This window comes from Caretta caretta, chromosome 1 (assembly GCF_965140235.1).
Source record: "Caretta caretta isolate rCarCar2 chromosome 1, rCarCar1.hap1, whole genome shotgun sequence".
Lineage (NCBI taxonomy): Eukaryota > Metazoa > Chordata > Testudines > Cheloniidae > Caretta > Caretta caretta.
The window spans coordinates 208,486,481-208,501,517 of record NC_134206.1 but is presented as its reverse complement, the minus strand read 5'-3'; the positions used below and the strand labels follow the sequence as shown (position 1 = coordinate 208,501,517).

Below are 15,037 nucleotides of genomic sequence, written 5' to 3'. Positions count from 1 at the left end.
GATCCACAGGATCAGTGCTGTGGCCCCAGCTTTGGAATGGTCTCTAAAGTAACTTCTGTAGTGTGCCAGACTCTAAGTGTCTCACTCTTCCTCCACGATAAGCCACGTGACTTTACTGCTTCCTTAGGCAGGACCTCTGGCCTGCACCACATCTCCTTCACACGGTGAGCTCTGTTCAGCAAGTCTAGATGAGACAGACCCCTGATGGAGATGTGTACACTGATGGCATGTCTCCAAGCATTTGCAGTGACACTCACGCAGCGTTGTCAAAACAGTAGGGTTTATTAGTCATCTGGAACACAGCATAGGAAGTCCCTAGGTTAACACAGAGGAATGAAGAATAAAGCATAGTTCATTCTGTTTAGTTCAGAGCCTAGTCAAGCTGTAGTGAATCCCATTGTTCAAGCTCTGCTCTCTCCATCCATCTAACCTCTGTCAGCTTCCTAGGTGAGCCCCAAATGCTTCCTCCAGCCCACACTTAACCCTCCCCACTTTTAGCCATTCTTCAACAAAAAAACTTCAAAAACAGACTTCAAAGAGAAACTGTAGAGCTACAATTCATTTGCAAACTTAATACCATCAATCTGGGCTTGAATAGGGACTGCGAGTGGCTGGCTCACTACAAAAGCAATTTTCCCTCTCTTGGTATTGACACCTCATCAATTATTGGGGGTGGACCACATCCATCCTGACTGAATTGGCCTTCAACATTTGTTCTCCACTTGTAAGGTAACTCCCTTCTCTTCATGTGCCAGTATATATTTATGTATCTGTAATTTTCACTCCATGCATCTGAAGAAGTGGGTTTTTTATCCACAAAAGCTTATGCCCAAATAAATCGGTTAGGCGTTAAGGTACCACCGGACTCCTCATTGTTTTTGTGGCTACAGACTAACACAGCTACCCCTCTAATACTTGACTGCAAGCTAGAAGCAGGGCCTACTGGGGCAAGACTATGTAAGAGACTGCCTTTCTTTCAGTAGGGGAGTGCAGAAATGAAGTGAGACCTTGTGTGTCTCTCTCCATGATGGAAGAACAAGAAGTAGCTGTGGGAACTGTCTAGGGTCTGAGGGTATGAAGAACCCAGTGGTGGGTCCTTATGGAGAGTGAACCAGGCACAGAACCCAGGTAGTGGTCTGCTGGGGATAGGCTGGTAGGGAAGGCCTTAAACAAGCATTTCCCAAACTGTGGGATGTGACCTCCAAAGGGGCTGCAAAAGTATACTGGAGGGTTGTGAGGAATGGGGAAAAAAAGAAAATGCAAAAAAAATTTGTAAAGAAGGGGAAAAAAATTAAAAAGGCACATTACAACCAACTGTAAACTTGCATGCAGGGCACTGGCAATCACGCAGTTCCTATTGGCATGCAGTTCACGCAGGCCCTGGAAACAATGCTGGCATGGGATTCAGATCCCACTGTGGTGGGCTGGGACCTCAATGTGGCAACTGAGGCTTCTGGGGAAGTCCAGTGCAGAAAGTTCATATGAGCCTTCAGGTGTATAAAAATCTCCCCCTTCCCCAGGGATTGAGCAACAGGATGGCAGCGGCCCACCTTCACCCCAGCTTAGTATTATCAGCTCTGGCACTAGGTTCCCAGGGGCCAGGGCTCTGCCTGGGGATACAAGCTCTAGCCCTGGAGGGCAATGGCTCTCAACCTTTCCAGACTACCTGTACCCCTTTCAGGCGTCTGCTTTGTCTTGTGTACCCCAAGTGTCAACTCAAAATCAGACATCAAAATACAAAAGCGTCACTGCGTACTGTTACTGAAAAATGGCTCCTCTTCACCATATAGTCATAAATCAATTGGAATAGAAGTATTGTACTTACACTTCAGGGTACACTATTATAAACAAGTCACAGCATGAAATTTTCTTTCCCAAGGACTTCACTAGTGCTTTTACGTAGCCTGTTGTAAAACTAGGCAAAGCTCTAGATGAGGGTCTGCAGCCCCCAGAAAACCTCTGTGTCCCCCCCACTGGTACCTGGACCCCCGCTTGGCAACAAGAGCTGGAGGGAACCGGAACCCTTGTATGGACCCTCCCATTGGCTGCCTGCCCCAGCTGCCCACCTCCTCAGGAAGAGCAGCCAATCAGCGCTGGGGCAGGGAGCCCCGCTCCCCTCAGCCCTACACAACCCGGGCACGTGGCTCCGCTCTGCCCGCCCCTCCCCGGGCGTGGCGAGCCGGCGAGGGCGGGGCTTGGGAGCACTGGGGCGGGGCTGAGGGCTCCTGCAGGAGGGGCCGGTGCGAGGGGAGCGACCCGCCAAGAGCCCGCCCCAGCATCTGACAGTCCGGCCGCGGCCGCGACCCCTCCGGCTCGGCCAGGTCGGCCCCGGGCCAGCTCAGAGACTCCCCGGCGGCCGCAACCGCCGCCCGACCCGCCAAGGACCTATCCCCCTTTAGTGACTCCCGGCCAGCCTCTCCGCGCGCGCTCCCCCACCTCTCCTTTAAGGCATATTCCCGCCCTCTGCTTCCTAGTCCTTTTGCTCACTTGCTCCGCGGGTTGCCAATCACCAGCAGTTCCTGTTTTGTGCAACCTAAATTATTGGCTGCTTTTACGCTTTTCCACCCTCTCTGTATCTGATTGGTCAGTCCAGGGCAGCGATGGGTACGGCGCAGGTCTCCCCCGCGGCTGGCTCGCGGATTGGTGCAGGCAACACAGCATGTGGCCGTTGATTGGCTGCTGCGGGCCGCGTGTGCGTCTAGCAGGTTAGGGTGCGAGTGAGGGGCGCTGAGGGGATCGGAGTGGAGCCTGTGGGGGACGCGGGGCGCCCGTCCGGAGGATGGTCCCCGCGGTGGGGCTGCCGCGTCTGCCCTGCCCGCCGGTGAGTGCCGCTCGCTGCCTCCGGGCGGAGCCGCAACGGGGGGGCGACGCAGCAGCGGGGGCTGCTGGGCGGGGGCCGGCGCAGCCTCGTCCCGTCCCGCAGCCGTTAGCGGAGCGGGGCTCTTCGGGCCGGCGGCTGAGGGCGCTGCGGGCGAGGGGGGGGCGCTGGTGCCGATGGAGGGGACCCGAGCGACGCCCGGGATGTCAAACGGGAGGACTCCTTGGAGAGGCCGGGGGCGGGAAGCATCCGGCTTTGCCCGGGGCGCCGGCCCCAACGCGGGGACCCCCGGGCGCTCTGATCCTTGCGGTGAAGCCCCCGTGCGCGCCTGTGGCTTTGTCTGTGTGTGCAGCCTGGCAAACCCGCCCCAAGGGAAGGGCGCCTGCTGTAGCCGTGGTACAGGTCAGCGCAGTTCAAAGGTGCCTGTGCTTGGTGAGTCCACAGGCCTTAATCTTGAGCTGGGATGCCCTGTTGGGACAGACCCAGGAGAGCAGTAGTTGTGTATATGGGTATAACTGTTTTGCCCATGGGTGTGGGGCAGGGGAGAGGTAGTTAGTAGATGGACCATGGGCCAAATCCAGACTTCCAGAGGCTTTTGAATGGACTCCGAAATCTTTTAATTTACTTATTATCATTGTTGTTGTTGTATTTTCTCCAGAGTCTGGACCTTGACTATACCTTGATCAAGAAATTTGGAACTTGACAAAAATAATTGACTATCGCTGGTGTGGGGGTTTTAATCAAAATAGTTACACGAGTACAGCTCCTGTGTGGATGCACTTTTCAGGAACACTTATACCGTTATATCAGGTTTCAGAGTAGCAGCCGTGTTAGTCTGTATTCGCAAAAAGAAAAGGAGGACTTGTGGCACCTTAGAGACTAACAAATTTATTTGAGCGTAAGCTTTCGTGAGCTACAGCTCACTTTATCGGATGTATTCAGTATAGCATATTCTGCTTTTTCTATTGGAATAAGCTATAGCATTATAATTACCTTTATACTGCTGTAGTTGCATCCATACTAGGTGAGGCTGAAGTTGATTCCTTAATCATGGGACTAGCTCTTTACTTGTGGTTTCTAGTTCCTTATTCAAAGACCAACATTATTTAAAAATATATCAACTAAATTTTTAGAATGTTCATCAAGTTAAAGTGAGTGAACATGATAAATAGTTAAATTACCAATTACTTATCTGATTATTTAATATATAATTAAGGAGCTGAGGTTTGACTAGCTGTAGGTGACAACACCCCAAAAGAGACATCCCTGCAACTTAGTGGTCTGAAGGAGAGGGACATGCCACTCCCCAGACTGAAACCTTGTTTGTGAGCAATATGCTGCCACTTGTCATGACTCCATCCCACTTCTATGATAGGGGTTGAATAAGGAGTTGGCTTTTGATTGGCTATATGACAAAATTACTGGGTCATCCTAAGTGACATGTCACTGCAACTGCTGTTCCATTATGAAGTTTATGGAAACATGCAAAATGGTTCCCAGTGTTTCATGTTATCCCAACAACTTCATACCTATAAACTTTAGGCTTTAAACTAGGTTCGCTGGCGGGTGCAGACCTAAGCCCTGAGGTAAGCGGAGAAGTGGGATAATGGGAGGAAACACAAGGAGGGTGCAACAGGGGAGGCCTCCTGGTTCAGACTGAGAAAGCAGGGCAATCAGCTAGTTATCTTAGGTGCCTGTACACAAACGCAAGAAGCCTGGGAAACAAGCAGGAAGAATTGGAAGTCCTAGCACAGTCAAGGAGCTATGATGTGATTGGAATAACAGAGACTTGGTGGGGTAACTCACATGGCTGGAGCACTGTCATGGATGGGAATAAACTGTTCAGGAAGGACAGGGGAGAAAAGGTGGAGGAGTTGTACTGTATGTAAGAGAGCAGTATTATTGCTCAGAGCTCCAGTATGAAACTGGAGAAAAGCCTGTTAAGCGTCTTTGGGTTAAGTTTAGAGGAGAGAGCAACAAGGGTGATGTCGTGGTGGGCGTCTGCTAGAGACCACCAGACAAGGAGGATGAGGTAGACAAGGCTTTCTTCAGACAACTAACTAAGTCTCCAGATCACAGGCCCTGGTTCTCATGGGGGACTTTAATCACTCTGACATCTGCTGGGAGAACAATACAGGAGTGCACAGACAACCCAGGAAGTTTTTGGAGAGTGTTGGGGACAACTTCCTAGTGAAAGTGCTGGAGGAACCAACTAGGGGCCATGCTCCTCTTGATCTGCTGCTCACAAACAGGGAAGAATTGGTAGGGGAAGTAGAGGTGGGTGGCAACCTGGGCAGACATGACCATGAGATGGTCGAGATCAGGATCCTGAAGAAAGGAGAGCAGCAGAATACGGACCCTGGACTTCAGAAAAGCAGACTTTGACAACCAGGCGTCTGACTCTCTCAGAGAACTGATGGGCAAGATCCCCTGGGAGGCTAATATGTGGGGAAAAGGAGTCCAGGAGAGCTGGCTGTATTTTAAAGAAACCTTATTGAGGGTGCAGGAACAAACCATCCCTATGAGCAGAAAGAATAGCAAATATGGCAGGTAACCAGCTTGGTTTAACAAAGAAACCTTTGGTGAGCTTAAACACAAAAAGGAAGCTTACAGGAAGTGGAAACTTGGACAGATGACTAGGGAGGAGTATAAAGATATTGCTCGAGCATGCAGGGGTGTAATCAGGAAGGCCAAAGCACAACTGGAGTTGCAGCTAGCAAGGGATGTGAAGGGTAACAAGAAGGGTTGCTACAGGTATGTTAGCAACAAGGAAAAAGGCCAGGCAAATTGTGGGACCCTTACTGAAAGAGGGAGGCAACCTAGTGACAGATGATGTGGAAAAAGCTGAAGTACTCAATGCTGTTTTGCCTCGGTTTTCACAGACAAGGTCAGCTCCCAGACTGCTGCACTGGGCAGCACAGTACGGGGAGGAGGTGAGCAGCCCTCAGTGGTGAAAGAACAGATAAAGGACTATTTAGAAAAGCTGGACATGCACAAGTCCCTGGGGCTGGATGCAATGCAACTGAGGGAATTGGCTGATGTGATTGCAGAGCCCTTTGCCGTTATCTTTGAAAACTTGTGGCAGTCGGGGGAGGTCCCAGACGAATGGAAAAAGGCAAATATAGTGCCCATCTTTAAAAAAGGGAAGGAGAATCCAGGGAACTACAGACCGGTCAGCCTCACCTCGGTCCCGGGAAAAATCATGGAGCAGGTCCCCAAGGAGTCCATTTTGAAGCACTTGGAGGAGAGGAGGGTGATCAGGAACAGTCAACATGGATTCACCAAGAGCAAGTCATGCCTGACCAACCTGATTGCCTTCTATGATGAGATAACTGGCTCTGTGGATATGGGGGAAGCTGTGGACGTGATATAACTTGACTTTAGCAAAGGTTTTGATACCATCTTACACAGTATTCTTGCCAGCAAGTTAAAGAAGTATGGATTGGATGAATGGACTATAAGGTGTATAGAAAGCTGGCTAGATCGTTGGGCTCAATGGGTAGTGATCAACAGCTCGATGTCTAGTTGACAGCTGGTAATCAATCAGAGTGCCTCAGGGGTCGGACGTGGGCTTGGTTTTGTTCAACATCTTCATTAATGATCTGGATGATGGGATGGATTGCACCCTCAGCAAGTTTGCGGATGTTGCTAATCTTGGGGGAGAAGTAGATATGCTGAAGGGTTAGGGATAGGGTCCAGAGTGACCTAGACATATTGGAAGATTGAGCCAAAAGAAATCTGATGAGGTTCAACAAGGACAAGTGCAGAGTCCTGCACTTAGGACGGAAGAATCCCATGCACTGCTACTGGCAAATGACCTGGGGATTACAGTGGATGAGAAGATGGATATGGGTCAACAGTGTGCCCTTGTTGCCAAGAAGGCTAACGGCATATTGGGCTGCATTAGTAGGAGCATTGCCAGCAGATCGAGGGACGTGATTATTCCCCTCTATTGGGCACCGGTGAGGCCACATCTGACGTATTGCATCCAGTTTTGGGCCCCAACTACAGAAAGGATGTGGACAAATTGGAGAGAGTCCAGCGGAGGGCAACAAAAATTATTAGAGGGCTGGACACATGACTTATGAGGAGAGGCTGAGGGAACTGGGGTTATTTAGTCTGCAGAAGAGAAGAGTGAGGGGGGATTTAATAGCAGCCTTCAACTGCCTGAAGGGGCGTTCCAAAGAGGATGAAGCTAGGCCATTCTCAGTGGTGGCAGATGACAGAACAAGGAGCAATGGTCTCAAGTTGCAGTGGGGGAGGTCTAGGTTGGCTATTAGGAAACACTGTTTCACTAGGAGGGTGGTGAAGCACTGGAATGGGTTACCTAGGGAGATGGTGGACTCTCCATCCTTAGAGGTTTTTAAGGCACTGCTTGACAAAGCATTGGCTGGGATCATTTAGTTGGGGTTGGTCCTGCTTTGAGCAGGGGGTTGAACTAGGTGACCTCCTGAGGTCTCTTCCAACCCTAATCTTCTATGATTCTATAATCACAATACCTTTGATTTAACAAACTCTGTTATACAGGTAATTTTGATAACGACATCTAATGAACTAATCAATGTTTGAAACATTTTAAATATTAATTAGGGATGTCGATTAATCGCAGTTAACTCACACGATTAACTTAAAAAATTTAATCGTGATTAATCACAGTTTTATTTGCACAGTTAAACAATAGAATACCAATTGAAATTTATTTAATATTTTGAATGTTTTCTACATTTTTTCATATATATTGTATTGTGTTGTCATTGAAATCAATGTGTATATTTTTGATTACAAATATTTGCACTGTAAAAATGATAAACAAAAGAAATAGTAGTTTTCAATTCACCTCATACAAGTACTGTAGTGCAATCTCTTTGTCGTTAAAGTGAAACTTACAAATGTAGATATATTTTTTTGTGTGTTACATATCTGCACTCAACCAAAACAATGTAAAACTTTAGAGCTTACAGGTCCACTCAGTCCTACTTCTCATTCAGCCAATCGCTAAGATAAACAAGTTTGTTTATATTTACAGGAGATAATGCTGACCACTTCTTATTAACAATGTCACCAGAAAGTGAGAACAAGCATTTGCTTGGCACTTTTGTAGCTGGCATTGCAAGGTGTTTACATGCCAGATATGTTAAACATTCGTATGCCTCTTCATGCTTTGGCTGCCATTCCACAGGACATGCTTCCATGCTGATGAGGCTTTAAAAAAAAAAAAAAGCGTTAATTAAATTTGACTGACTGAACTCCTTGGGGGACAATTGTATGTCCCTGCTCTGTTTCACCCACATTCTGCCATATATTTTATGTTATAGCAGTCTTGGATGATGACCCTGCACATGTTGTTTATTTTATAAGAACACTTTCACTGCAGATTTGACAAAACACAAAGAAGGTACCAATGTGAGATTTCTAAAGATAGGTATGGCACTCGACGCAAGGTTTAAGAATCTGAAGTGCCTTCCAAAATCTGAGAGGGATGGGGTGTGGAGCATGCTTTCAGAAGTCTTAAGAGAGCAATTTTCAGATGCGGAAACTACAAAACCCGAACCACCAAAAAAGAAAATCAACCTGCTGGTGGCATCTGACTTAGAGGATGAAAATGAACATGTGTTGGTCCGTACTACTTGGGATTGTTATTGAGCAGAACCCCTCATTAGCATGGATGCATGTCCCCTGGAAAGGTGGTTGAAGCATGAAGAGACATATGAATCTTTAGCGTGTCTGACATGTAAATATCTGGCAACGCCAGCTACAACACTGTCATGAGAATATGCCTGTTCTCACTTTCAGGTGACGTTGTAAACAAGAAGCGGGTAGCATTATGTCCTGCAAATGTAAACGAACTTGTTTGTTTGAGTGATTGACTGAACAAGAAGTAGGACTGAGTGGACTTGTAGGCTCTAAAGTTTTAAATTGTTTTGTTTTTTGAATGCATTTTTTTTTACATAATTCTACATTTGTAAGTTCAACTTTCATGATAGAGATTGCACTACAGTACTTGTATTAGGGGAATTGAAAAATACTATTTCTTTTGGTTTTTTTACAGTGCAAATAGTTATAATTAAAGTGTACAGTGCTCACTTTATATTTTTGTTCTGGTTTGTAATTGAAATCAATATATTTGAAAATGTAGAAAACATCCAAAAATATTTAAATGGTATTCTAATATTGTTCAACAGTGTGATTAATCACAATTAATTTTTTTAATTGCTTGACAGTCCTAATATTAATGCTATGTACAAGCTCTACAGAGAGGGCAGATAAAGGATTTTTCTGGGAGTTGGCATATTTCCTTTTTGTCTGAATAGTCAGCAAATGATACCTGAAAAAACATAGGTTACTACTGTGAGATGCATTTGCCGAAGTGTGTCTTGTTTTCTTCCAGTGCATTTGCTATCATGCACAAAAACATCTGATGAAAATAGATAGCAGAGGGTCAAATTTTTAATCTTTCTGTGATCAGACTTAACTGCAAGTGTAATGAGTTGAAATGCATGGCTCACCATTAATAAAACGTGTATTCAATTGACTTAATCCATTGCACCTGTTCCCTTTGACACTGACATTGTAAAATAAGTGAAATTGAGCATTTGTTGCTGCTGTTAATGCTGACCACTGACAACACCTATGTTTAAGCATTCCTAAGTATTTGTATAAGACCCTGTTTTGCACAGAAGGGAAGTTTCTTTGTGAATTTTTGCACAGAATTTCACCAAACAATGTTCACCAAACATCCATATGGGGGAGAAAGTTTGATTAAAATTATGGGCACAGAAGAGCCAGTTGCAGGATTCAGAAATTTTCAAGTCTGAGGGGATCAGTAGATGATCTCTAGTGATATACAGGTCAGACTAGAATTTCATCCTTCTATTAAACCCATTAGCAACTTTTATTTTGACTAAAATATCTTCTACAATGGTATCCACTCTTGAGTTGAAGACAGCAAAAGCTGGAGAATCCACCATTTCCCTTGATAATCTGTTTCAATTGATCATAATCTTCATTATTAAAAATGTGCGCCTAATTTCTACTTTGAATTTATCTGTCTTCAGTTTCCAGCCATTGCTTCTTGTTCTGCTTTCCTTTGCTACATTAAATAGCCCCTAAGAACCTGGTATTTTGTCCATGTGAAGATACTTATACATCATAATCAAGGTATGTCTTAGTCTTCTTTTTGATAAGCTAAACAGACTGAGCTCTAACTTTTTCACTGTAAGGCATTTCTCTAGCCCTCAAATAATTTTTGTGGCTCTTTTCTTTGCCTACTCCAATTTTTCAATGTCCTTGTAACAGAGTCCGCTACCTTCTGTGCATCTCCTTGAGGCCAGAAGTGGGTCTGTGGTGCCCTTCCACAGTTTCCCCTCATGGTGCTTCAGTAAGCTCAAAACAGCCTTTCACCAGTCCAGTAACAGCTCTTCTTGAAGGGGGGGTCTAGTTTTATTAATAAAGTTCCAAAACAAACGAAATCCTCCTCCCAGCCTTTAGAGACAAGTCCCTCCTCCCTCACGTATTGCCTTTTCTTTTGCTTTTTGAGGGCATGTCTACAGTATTGCCAAGTTAATCTAACTTACATCGCACAGCGGTGTGAAAAAGACCCTCCGAGCAACGCACATCACAGTGACCTAAGCTCGGTCCAGACCGGTCTGGAGGAGGATGGAGTTGGGGATCCCTAGCCCAAATATATGATCTCTGGATCTGATATACACTTACTCTCCAATTCCATTAATCACAGTGATTCTCAGAAAATTCAGGCAAAATGTTCATAGTAGTTCCAGTGTGGCTGAAGTAGTTATGATTCTTGGGCCTAAAGAATCCAGCCTCAAAAAAAAACAAAAATTGCCTCTCCAGCCAAGTGTAATATCTCAGACTGTCAAGTCCTCCATCTGGATCCACACTTCTTACACCACACAGCATGGCTGGCTAACATCAGTTGAGACAATCTGTTCAGCTGAGGCACACAACATTCTCATCCACAATAGAAAGAACTCTATGAGGTGTATTTTGCCAAATGGAAATGATGCATTATCTTTGCTCAAAACCAGTCATTTCAGTCTGTATCTCAGGTACCAGTCATATAGATGTACCTTCTATCATTAAAGAATTCCGGATTCTCAGTGAGCACTCTGACTAACCTTATCAGTCAGTTTTGCTTTTCACCCTTCAGTTCAGGAGTTTTCCACTTTTTCACGCCCTACAGTGGCTTGGTTTGTAAAAGGCCTTGTGAGGGTATATCCCCTAGTCAGAGAACCACCTCCTTGCTAGAATCTAAATTCTAAATCTTGTACTGGTTGGGTTAATTGGTCCACCTTTCAAGCCATTATATAAACATTTTCTGTTCTGTCTTTCCATCAGTATAGACTCTCAGGTAGGGGAAATACGAGAATTAATGGGAGACCCCCTAATTACAATCTTTCATAAAGACAAGGTGAAAGACAAGTGAGACCTCACCCTAAATATGTGCTGAAGCTACTGTCACTTCCATCTAAGCACTTGTATGCACCTACTTGTATTTTTCCCAAAACCACATTCAAAAAAAAGTGAGGTTAAGGTGTACGCTTTAGATATTCTAATGGTGCCCTCTTTCTACATTGATAGAACTAAGACTCCTAGGGTGCTTCTACACTGCATCCTTCTTTTGGCAGTGTGTAGTGTATGTACATATACAGTCCACCTAATACAGGTATAAATTACAGTGTAGTCAGTGAGACATGGCTTAGCTGAGTAGAGACATGTCTGAAGGGTGTGGGTATTGTGACAGGGTCAGGCCAGATGGCTACAGGAGAGTGATAGAAGGCAGATATATTAGCTCCAGGTTAAGCAGGTCCCCTTTCTCTGGGTAAGGTAACGGGTAGTTCCAGAACAATCAGGTAATTGCTGGAACCAATTAAGGCAGACAGGCTAATTAGGACACCTGGACCAATTAAGAAGCTGCTAGAATCAGTTAAGACAGGCAGGCTAATCAGGGCACCTGATTTAAAAAGGACCTCACTTCAGTCAGTGTGGGGGTGCGCAAGGAGCTGAGAGTGAGAGCGCGTGCTGCTGGGGGACTGAGGAGTACAAATGCTATCTAGCATCAGGAGGAAGGTCCTGTGGTGAGGATTCAGAAGGTGTTGGGAGGAGGCCATGGGGAAGTAGCCCAGGGAGTTGTAACAATAACACAGGTGTTACATGAAACACTGTGGACAGCTGTGATCCACATGGCCGTAGGCTGGAACCTGGAGTAGAGGGTGGGCCGGGTTCCCCACATCCCCCCCAGCTCCCTATTGGATACAGGAGGAGTTGACCTGGGCTGTGGTCCTACCAGAGGGGAAGGTCTCTGGCCTGTTCCCCGACCCACTAGGTGGACCAGGAGAGAATGCGGGAATTGTTCTTCCTTTTCCCCATGCTGGCCAGTGATGAGGTTAGCTGAGTAAATGGCAGGTTTGAGCCACTAATAAAAGTGGCCAAACTGAGGGCTGCCGTGAATCTCTGAGGCGAACAAATCCTCCAATAAGCACAGGACCCACCAAGGCAGAGGAGGAACTTTGTCACAGTGTGTACCTGGCCCTCTACTCACCCAAGTCATTCCTCCCCTGTTTACACTGCTGTTTTTAGCAGTGTCGTGTTCCTCTGCCTGACCACGTCTGGAGCCTTTTCCTGCCACAGGAAAAGATTCTGGCATGGGGGAGACAGCAGGGAGGAGCCTTTCACTGTAGCTACACACGTGCTACAGACTGCCACCAGTGGTGCGTAGTATAGATGCAGCCCTAGAGCGTTCCCCAGATCGTTCATAGATTATGGGAACAGGTTGAAGAGTCAGGCTATTTCAACAGACTTTCTAATGAGCTTTCTACTTGTATCAGCCTGTGCTATGAATGAGCCAACATAGACCCACCAATGAGTGACAGCTCATTCTATAAGAGCACAAGGAGCTTCTCTGAGAAATATTCCAGTACTAGAAATATGTAGAGCGGCTACCAAGGGTTCAGAGCACACACTTACCCAGCATTACTCCATGGTGGAAGTATGAAGATACGATGCTAATTTTGGTAGGGCTATCCTACAATCATTGGTTAGACTTGCTACACCCACCTCTTGTAATGTAGGTGAATCACCAATAGCAGAATGTATGTGGACAAGAACTCAGAGAATAGGAAACTGTTACATACCTTACAGTAAATGTATTTCTTTGAAATGTGATGTCTATAAGTAGTCTATGACCTGCCTTCCCACCCACCTCTTATGTAGTCTGATGACACCTGGATTCTGTATTGGGAAAAAAAGTGAGACACAGGTGGGATTGCCCTGCCCTTTATGCCTTTGGTTGGAGGCACAGGGACAGTCAGGGCACAGGCAAATAAATGTGCACCAATAATGGAATATATATTGACAACATATGTTGAAGAGCCACTCACCGGAGGTAGCAGTTACTTTTCCTCGTAGTTTTGTGAAACTTTCACTTTTTGAATTGAAATTTTCCAGCACTCTTCTCTGCCCCAAGGGGATTTTTTTGTTTTGTTTTTGTTTTGAAATTTGAGCAAAATGTTCTAGCTGTGGGTTTCTTCAAGTGAAGGACTGATGATTGATTGATTGAATCTAAACACATCATGTAGGATGATCAAACTAGATGAACAAGCATCTCAAACAAGTTATTAAGAGACAGCAGAAAGCCAAAAAGGAATGGACAAAGGGATGGATCAGTCAGGAAAACTACCAGTTAGAGGCCTGAAAGTGTAGGGGAGAAAGTGGGAGCAGCCAAAAGCCAAACAGCATTGGACCTTGCAAAGAAAAAGTAAATCACTAGTAAGAGGATCTTTAGCCATATAAATAATTAAAAAAAAAAACCAACAACAACAAGGAAAGAAGTGGGATTGCTAAATACTGAGGATGTGGTGGAGATTAGAGGTAATCTAGGTATGGTCCAACTAAATGACTACTTTAGCCTTATTAAAAATAGCGGCAATGAGGAGCTTGGGAGCAGTGACAGGGTGGCTAATGGGAACAAATATATGGAAGTAGAAATAATCACATCTGGGAGGAGGGTATGCTGGGCACAAAGCCTGGGCATGCTGCACCTCTACTTCCTGCGCCTATGGAGACCCGCTGGCACTCTGTGTTGACTTCCCGTGATTGGCATATTCTCTGGTTCAGCACCAGTCAGGTCCTGAGGGTGCCAGACTGAGAGGTTCAAACTGTATTAGAATTAAAAGATAGGTAAGGAGGTAGTTACAGGGGGGACTACAATGGGCATGCTGAAAGATGAACCTTTAGGCTGAAAGGAGGTTACTGATGGAATTACTCAAGGATCAGTCTTGGGACCAATCTTCATTAATTTTTTTTTAATGACCTTGACACACAAAGTGGGATTGTGCTAATAAAATTTGCAGATAATGCAAAGTTGGGAAGGATTGCCAATATGGAGGAGGACCTGAATAACATGCAAGAAGATTTGGATCACCCTGAAAACGAGTAATAGAAATGGGACGAAATTTAATAGTGTCAAGTTCAAGGTCATGCACTTAGGGACTAACAAGAAGAATTTTTGCTATTAGCTGGGGATGTACCATTTGGAAGTGACAGAGGAGGAGAAAGACCTGGGTCTATTTGACTGATCACAGGATGACTGAGCTGCCAATGTGTAAAAAAGCTAATGGAGTCCTAGGATGCATCAGTGAAGTATTTGCAATAGAGATAGGGAAGTGTTATTTCCTTTATACAAGGCACTGGTGAGCCCTCATCTGGCATACGGGATGCAATTCTGGTCTTCCATGTTTAAGAAAGATTAATTCAAACTGGAACAAGTGCATAGAAGGGCTACTAGGATGATCAGAGGAATGGAGAACCTATCTTACGAGAGGAGATTTAAGGACCTTGGCTTATTTAGCTTAACAAAATGAAGGCTTGGGGAGATTTTATAGCGAGCAGCCATTATAGCAGAGGAATAAATAACTTCCTCTCTTTACCTCCCTGGTGTTTAAGGGCCAATATTGGCACAAGAACAAATGGGATATAAACTGGCCATCAGTAAGTTTAGGCTTGTAATTAGACAAAGGTTTCTAACCATTAGAGAAGTGAAGTTCTGGAACAACCTTCCAAGGGGAGTACTGGGGGCAAAAAAACTTTAAGATTGACCGTCATAAGTTTATGGATGGTATGAGGTTGCTTACAATGACATATGGCCTATCCATGACTGCTATTAGCATATATCACCAGTGACTGGATATGGGGCACTAGATG

The 15,037-nt window shown here is 45.4% G+C and overlaps 1 protein-coding gene across 2 annotated transcripts in view; it reads left to right on the top strand.

The window, feature by feature from the left end:
- Positions 1-2,694: 2,694 nt before the first annotated feature.
- The window catches only part of USF3 (upstream transcription factor family member 3), an 86,503-nt gene continuing 74,160 nt past the window's right edge, over positions 2,695-15,037 (top strand). For both annotated transcript variants that reach the window (XM_048819504.2, XM_075119251.1), the window contains exon 1: positions 2,695-2,821. The gene's annotated coding sequence lies outside the window, so the exon portion shown is untranslated. The remainder of the gene's footprint in view (positions 2,822-15,037) is intronic.